Below are 8,240 nucleotides of genomic sequence, written 5' to 3'. Positions count from 1 at the left end.
CTCGTGAGAGCAAGGCTAATAATACGGTCGGCTACTAGTTATATAAAAAAATATTGTCAATCTAACAGCCTACTCGTACAATAGCTAGGCGACTTATAGACCACTTATCTATCTCACAACATTTCTCGGTTCTCGTGCGCATGAGCTCACCGTAAACTTACAACACATTTCTCTTCTAGCTCCTCTTACAATCCGTTTCTCTTCTAGCTCCTCCCCTCTCTCTTTCATCTCCCGTACAGCCCTATTTATAGCCCCTTATTATACTTGCTCTAATAAGCAAAGCAAAGGATGTGGTCATCCAATTTAGAGCAGCAATCCACCTAATTTTTTACTATTTAGCATTTTTCTAAAAAAATTATGTTTGGTCTCTTGGGAGACTTAAACTTATATTTGGACCCTAGGGTCGACGCCATGAGTCATGGCATCGAGGTAACACGTCTCGGCGCCACAGATCTTGGCGCCGAGGTGCCTGACCGTGCACAGTACGGAATCCTAGGTGGTGTTGATGTGGTCGGTACCTCGACGCCAGACCCTGTTCGGTTTACCTCATATTTGGCTTGTTCGGCTTCTTTTTCAGCCGAAACAGTATTTTTCTCTCATAATAATTCAGCCGAAACAGTATTTTCAGTCAGTTTCAGCCAAATTTCAGACCGACGAATGAAGGCGACGAAGAGAGAGAGAGGTGGGGTCTCTGACAGAGGCGACGTTCTCGGACGGGAGACCAGGCGCGCGCTACATACGCGCATAGCCTAGACGGCTAGACCCGTCTGTTTTTGGTTGCTTGTCGGGCTGCGTTAAACTGTTCTTCAAACTGTTGCTGGTGTAGTAAGTGTACGTCGTAGCTGTGGTACGTGTCCTGACTCTGTCAGGGGCTAGCTGTGGTGGAGCCTTATCTGTCTCCCTGTCTACGTGGCTTGTGTGTGGACTCAAACACGCGCGTATATATACGTAGTATTCTATTATCAGCGGCGGATCCAGAAAATATTTCAGGAGGTTAAACAACACTGATATTCGATCTTAAGTCTCAGCTCCTCCTACACTATAGAACTTTGTCTAAAAATTTATAGGGCTCCACAGGGAGTTACACTGCTGCGATATGGGTAAAGGGGGCTTGAGCCCCCCGCCCCACCGCTGTGTCCGCCCCTGTCTACTATATATTCTTGGAACGAACCGGCTAGGTGCTGCGCTGCGTGTACGTCGTAGCGTATAGCAGCCTTCCTTGAGTCGATCTAGCTATACGGTATATTCGGTCAGCATGCAGTTCATGGAAGGCCTCTGCCTGTGCCGAGAGGAGAACTACCATTGATTGAGAGGCACGTCCAAGTGGCAGCTGGATTTTCTTGCGAAGCGATGCAATGCAAATATGCAATGAAAGGAGATGATATGAATATGATGATCCGTTGCTCTATGCAATGAAAGGAGATGAGATGATATGAAATCCGATGCAATGCAAATATGCAATTAAAGGAGTATGCCTGATCAACAATGTGCGGTATTAATAAAAACCATTGCTCTGTGCCGGCCCGTGACTCCCATGTCAGTGCAGAGCAGCGCCATCATACGGCGCCAGACGGCGTGCGCGTCATATCAATTGCACCGCGCACGTCTCCTATACGGCCTACTCAGCCGGAGCGCGACGTACGCTTCTCCAGGCGCGTCACGAGTGCGGACCATGCCTCACCCTGTAGGTGCGCATGGACCGCACTCGTGACGTGCCAGAGGAGACGTGCGCCGCGCAAGTGATATGACGCGCACGCCGTCTGCCGCCATATGATGGTGTTGCTCCTGTAGTGACAGGGGGTCACGGACCGGCACAGAGCAATGGTTTTTATTAATACCGCACATTACCGACGTTGCTCTGTCACAGCATGTATGAGTGGCCACAGGCCATGGTTGCCCGCAGCGCCGCAGACGACGAGAAGTTCCTGTTGGTTATCCATGCTCGGCGCTAGAATACATGGCTCCGAACTCAGCACCAAGATCTACGATGCCGAGCTCGGCGCCATATATTCTGGCGCCGAGGTACCGGTCACGTCAACGCCACCTAGGATTTCTTGCTGTGCATGGTCGGCACCTCGACACCAAGATCTGTGGCGCTGAGACGTGTTACCTCGATGTCAGAACTCATGGCGTCGACCCAAGAGTCAAAGATGACTTTAAGTCTCTCAGGGGACCAAACGTAAATTTTGTTAAAAAACGGTCAAAAATTAGGAGCAATCCACAACCATATCCGTGCTGGCTACCCATCCAAGAATGTATTAGGCTTGCTCTCCATAAAAAAGTTCATTTGACCCTTTCAACTTTCATCCAAGTTCGATTTGCCTCCCGGGATAAAAAATAAGTTTACTTCAACGTTTTAAACCACCTGAATTTGGATGGTTTAAAAAGTAGCCTACAGAGCAAATTTGGATGGTTTAAAAAGCAGGGGAGGTTAGAAAATCTTTTTTTTTCGATTTGGAGAGACAAATCAGACTTCAAATATTTTTAGTGCAGGTCAAATAAAGTTTTTCTTTGCTTTTTCAGGAGTGTACTTCTGTTCTCTTCTTTTTACACGAATACCAAAAAAACAAATAACGGGATTTTTAGTGGAGTAAATTTCTTATATACTGGTGGAAAAACTCAATCTCTCTTGCACGGCATCGAAAATTCAAGACCCTCTTAATGCCATCGGTTCAAACTAATAGGCTTGACATTGAGTAATTTTCTGTGTGTTCGCAGTAGTTTCTTGATTTTGGTCACGCAGCATGCACCTCCCCAATCTCCCATGTCTGTGGCCAACTCTAAGCACCCCCATCACACCAGTTTTAGGTGCCCACTAGGTAGCTTCCAAAGCCTGAGCAGTGTTGCTGTCTTAATCGGAGATGGACGGGAGCTGTGATTGTGAAGCTGCAGGGGCGGAAGATCAATCGAGTGAACCACCAAAACGCCTTCAGGTTCAGGGTCATGGACTCATGGACGCCGAGGTGCCAGCAAGGATGTACTGTACCTGTACCTGACGTCCGCTATATGAGAACTAAATCAATTAATGCAATTCTAGATTTGATCAAAGTCAAATTATTATACGTTTAACTAAATTTATAGAAAATAGTATTAATATATATAAATATAAACGGATATACTATGAAAATATATTTTATAAATAATCTAATAATATTTATTTAATACTAATAATCATCGGTAACTTTTATATAAATTTAATCAAACTTTATACTGCTTCAAATTATAAGATGTTCTGATCTTGACAGTGTATATCTAAATGCATAGCAAAAGTAATGTATATAGAAAAGCTAAAATAACTTATAATTTAGAACGGGTTGGAGTATATTTGATCTAGCACTGTTATAAAATTATATTCTTTCTAGATAGGACGGAGAAGTATCTTGCAAGTTCCACCGTAGAATATGCAATCCTACTGTTTGATTGGGCGCCGTGCTGACCCGTGGTGTTTTGTTGTACTACATGTCGACCTAGGAAAAGGAAAGCAGTTCCGTGTGCGCGTGGTGTCTTTGCCCAGACCGTAATGTACGGACAGTGTTTGGCTCAAGGAAGGAACACCAAACTTGTGAACTTCAGCCAACCAGAAAAGGGGTCGGAAGCCAAATTTTTCATTTTCAGCAGCGACTGGGTCCAGACGAAACATTTCTGGAATCATTTTCTTGGTCGTTTTCCCCAAAAGCAGACATGTACATCTTCAAACAGCGTCGGCAGACCTTTTATAGTTACCGTGTCGGGTAAAAAGGTTGAAGCTTGCAACACGGCCCCCCTTTGCCGCTGTAAAAAATTATAAAACTACAAGGTGACATCACACAACCATCATATTTGCCTGTCAAAACTGCTGAACAATCTGCGCCAGATGAGGCTCAAATCTCTTCCTTTCGAATCCAGAGTTCAAGATCGGGCATCCGATTAAGCTGCGTCACCCGTTAGCCCAATAACCATAGGATCCGACAAACGCGTGATATGGACCGTCCGATCGGGGCATAGCGGGTCTCTCGCTCGTTAAGCCGTCAACCTGGACAGTCACGAATCCTCGCGAACCCGCTCCTCTAGTCCTCCGGCTGCCCTCCGCCGCCCTGGCACCTCCCTCCTCCTCACGGCGCGAGCGGGGTGCGGGCGCGGCGTTCCCAGCGCGGGTGGATCCCCAGCGGCCCCGGCAACCACGGCGCAGGCCGTTTGCGGGCGTGGCGGCTGCGGCCACCCCGGAGCGGGCAGCGGGTGTTGCCACTGCGGCTGCAGCCACCCCGGAGCGAGCGTGGGGCTCGAGCGCTGCAGCCCCTCTCGAGACGCCCCTCCCCTTGCAGCGGCGCCGTCTCTCCTCGCAGCATGCGCCAACCAGCCGCGTCACCCGCCGGCTTCTTCACTTGGTACGCCTCGTAGCCCGCGCCTGCCTTCGCCACGGCCCTCCTCTGGGGCCTCCTCCACGCCGAAGCTCTATAGCTCCCCGCGCCCCTGTGTGACCTGCCACCACGCATAGCGGATGGGCCAGCGCTCCGGCAGCCGGAGCAGCCGACGACATCCACGACGCGCAGCAGCTGTTTGACGAAATGACTCCGAGGCAAGCCGCTCACCAAACCAGCACCAGACCTAGACGTCCTCGACCCGAGAGGCCTAGAACAAGGTGACAACTTTATCCTTGGCCATGTCTTGCTTGTGTCCTCAATTTGAAAATTTTTATGTAGATTTTTTTTCCTAATCTAATTTCAACATAGGCCTGGCAGCCAGCATGAACACAGAAGCAGCTTCTCAAACTCAACCAAATCAAAGATGCAAAGATTGCCTTGAAGCACTGGTGGTGTCGGCAGCAGCACAGTAGCAAACCCCATCCTCATCTTCCCTGCGCCTTCTATGTTTTAACTGAAGGAGATGCGGTGAAGGAGCAAAAATATTATTCAGGTTGAGTCCCAAATATTTTTCCCACTAAAAGGATCAGTAACATTCGCTCTGTTCGCTTGGCTTATAAGCCGTACTTTTTCAGCCAACGAACAGTATTTTTCTCTTACAATAAATCAGCCAACAGTACTTTCAGCCATGGCTTATCAGCCAAGCGAACAGGGCAATTGTTCAAATGTTTAATCTGCTGATAGCTTGCTAATTCCACTTAATAGACTATCTTGAACTATTATTATTAATATAACAACCCTTTGAAGCTTTACAAGTTTCTCTGTTTAACTGAATGTTAGATCAAAGAAAACCGCACTAGAAAACCTATTGAAGTACAAATAGTATTAGGGATGCCATACTATTAATTTTCTCATGTGCTGCTGAAATTCAAGTTTGCAGATCTTATCCAACCAAACGAGATTCATAACCTCACACAGCAGGTGAAATTACGTTCTCTTGTTAGTATGTGCTGAAATGAAATGATGCAACTGTGATACGTGGTTTAGATGACACTAGACTCAGTCAGTAGTTTATGAGGATGACCGATTTATGTTTGGAAGACCAGAACAATGGTTTTTTTTCTTTAAAATCATCATATTTCAAGTCTTTGTGCGAAAGCTCTAAACTGACTACAAGTTCTGCATACTTCCTAGAGAAACTACTATGTTATTAATTTTTACAAAACTACATCTTATCTCATTTGTAGTAATTAGCGGATTTGTAACCATGTCCAGTGGTACCCATAGAGGTTCTATGCGCATCTTTCTTTCTCGAACTTTTTTACAGCAAGCTTGTGAGAAGGGCTATGCCTGCATTACATATCATTGCAGAAATCTCTGTCAACCTATGATGCTCCATATCTTCTGCCGGCACAAAATTTAATATTACCTTCATAAAACATTTTACACATTAAACAATTTCAGTTACAGATTATATACTACTTTGCAGTGAATGGGAAATCTGCAGTGGAGAAATGGTGACACATCTTTAGAGAATTCCTATGTAGGATAAGGGGATTATTCAAAAAGTGGACAGGTCTTATCTTGAAGTATTTGAAGATAGTAAAGAAAATATTTAAAAGTGGGTGTAAAAGTGTTTTTTCACTAATAGTTCCTTCCTGTGCTCCTTAGGTCTTTTAACAGTCTCCCCTCACTGTTGAATAGTAAAATCTAATCATATTTGTTTACTAAAAATACATTGAGCAAGGAAATTGAACAGGGCCCATTTACATAACTGCACTTATCCCCTACATATGTTCTTGCTAGCTATCAATTACTATACTTTGATGGCTTCAGTCCTAGAGGTCAAGCAACTTTACAAAATTCATGTGCTAGACAGGGAAAAATATTATCTGAACCACCCCCTATTCTCTGTTAATGAACAAAACATTATATTGCCTCAAAGAGCAAATCCGAGAGACCTGAAATTTAGTTGCCTCTAGTAGACGTGAACTATGCTATTGAATTAGTCTCGCACAACGTCAATGGCGAGACTTCCTGATATATTGATTGTCTTGCTATCCGCTGCACAAACACCAAATTCTACACAACCAGCTAGTCAAGCCTCTCTTTGTCCCACACGATCATGTCTTGCCCGTCCATTGGAAGCTGGGCGCTTGCAAAATGTGGAGCTGCGAGGGAGGACTCAATCATGTAGCATGGGAATTGAAGCACATATTGTATGTATTGTATGCATACCAGGTGTTCAATGAAATGGCTAAAGGCTGCTCTTCTTTCTTTTACTCACTGGCAATTTTGCAAAATTTGGAGCTGCGAGGGAGGACTCTCATTTCTTTTACTCACTGGCAATTTTGCAAGGCTAAAAATTTTCTGATATGGTGTCTGATGATCATGTCTTCTATGGTGCTTACGATGTAGATGGTAATTAATTCAATCCAGCTTCATATACTGCTTTTGTGATTATGAAAATGTAAGGCTACCAGATTTTTTTAAAAAAAATAGATCCATGTGTTATAGCCGGTCTAAATTTTTTACAAGATCCAACCTTCTGTACCAAGCTACTAGCTCACCTGCAAGCTTTATTATTATTTAGCATAATTATATTATGTAAGCACTGATCTTACAACAAAATCTGGTTATTTGTGTTCTATGTGCACCGTAGATGATTAATTCACATGCACATCTCAAGAAGATATGAACAGATTAAGAAAGCATATTATCCATTGAAAGGATCAAGATGCCCAAGAGGGGGGGGGTAAATTAGGCTAATTCTAAATTTCTTTGCAATAATTAAACTCTACAGTTAGCCCAATTAACCCCTTGTGCCTAGAAAGTGTTTCTATTGATCTAACACACAAAATTTTAGCACCCTAAGTTCCAATCCTACTCTAGCATGGCAATTCTAGGAATGTAAATGACACGAATTGAATTGCTCAAAGTAAAGAGAGAAGGAGAACACGGCGATGTTTTGCCAAGGTATCGGAGAGTCGTCACTCCCCACTAGTCCTCGTTGGAGCACCCGCGCAAGGGTGTAGCTCCCACTTGATCCGCGCAAGGATCAAGTGCTCTCTATGGGTTGATTATTCGATACTCCGTCGCGGTGAATCACCCACAACCGCTCATAACTTGAGTTGTGTCATCCACAAGCTCTCCGAATGATCACCAAGCTTCCAATCACCACCAAGCCGTCTAGGTGATGGCGATCACCAAGAGTAATAAGCGTGGACTCTCACTTGACCACAACAAGCCTAATGAGAAGGGTGGATGCACACTTTGCTACTCTTGATCTCACTAATGAGGGCTCTCTTTGGGATTCTCAAATATCAATCACCTCACTAGGACCTTGCTCTTCTTGGCACTCTCAAAGGTGTTTCTCAGCTGTTGGAATGAGCAAAAGTACCTCCACACACGAATGGAGGTGGTATTTATAACATGGGCTAAAAAACGAACCGTTATGTGCCTCTGCGGGGTGACTGGATGCTCCGGTCAGTTCCCCCCAAACTCTAGTGATCAAAGTGTGACCGGACGCTGGCCAGCGTCCGGTCAGCACTGACCAGACGCGTTCGGTCGTGATTTTCCCTCTCTGGAACCTTACTAGAGTCGATCGGACGCTGGCCCTCAGCGTCCGATCACTTCACCTCTCAGCATCCGGTCGCACCAGACGAAATCACCTTGGTCAAATGAACTGACCGAACCCTGATCCAGCATCCGGTCACACCGGAGCCTGCATCCGGTCAGTATTTGACCCTCCATTCACTTCCAACTCTCGATCATATGTGAATGAAGTTTGCTCCATTAGATCTAAGGGCTATTTTGGAGCTACCTAGTGCTAGTTTTAGCAAGTGTGCACCACACCTAACACACTAGACTCACCTAGGTCAAGCTACTCGTCCATACCCC

Source organism: Miscanthus floridulus, chromosome 6, assembly GCF_019320115.1.
Source record: "Miscanthus floridulus cultivar M001 chromosome 6, ASM1932011v1, whole genome shotgun sequence".
NCBI lineage: Eukaryota > Viridiplantae > Streptophyta > Magnoliopsida > Poales > Poaceae > Miscanthus > Miscanthus floridulus.
The sequence above is the reverse complement of the archived record's forward strand: the minus strand, read 5'-3'. Positions refer to the sequence as shown.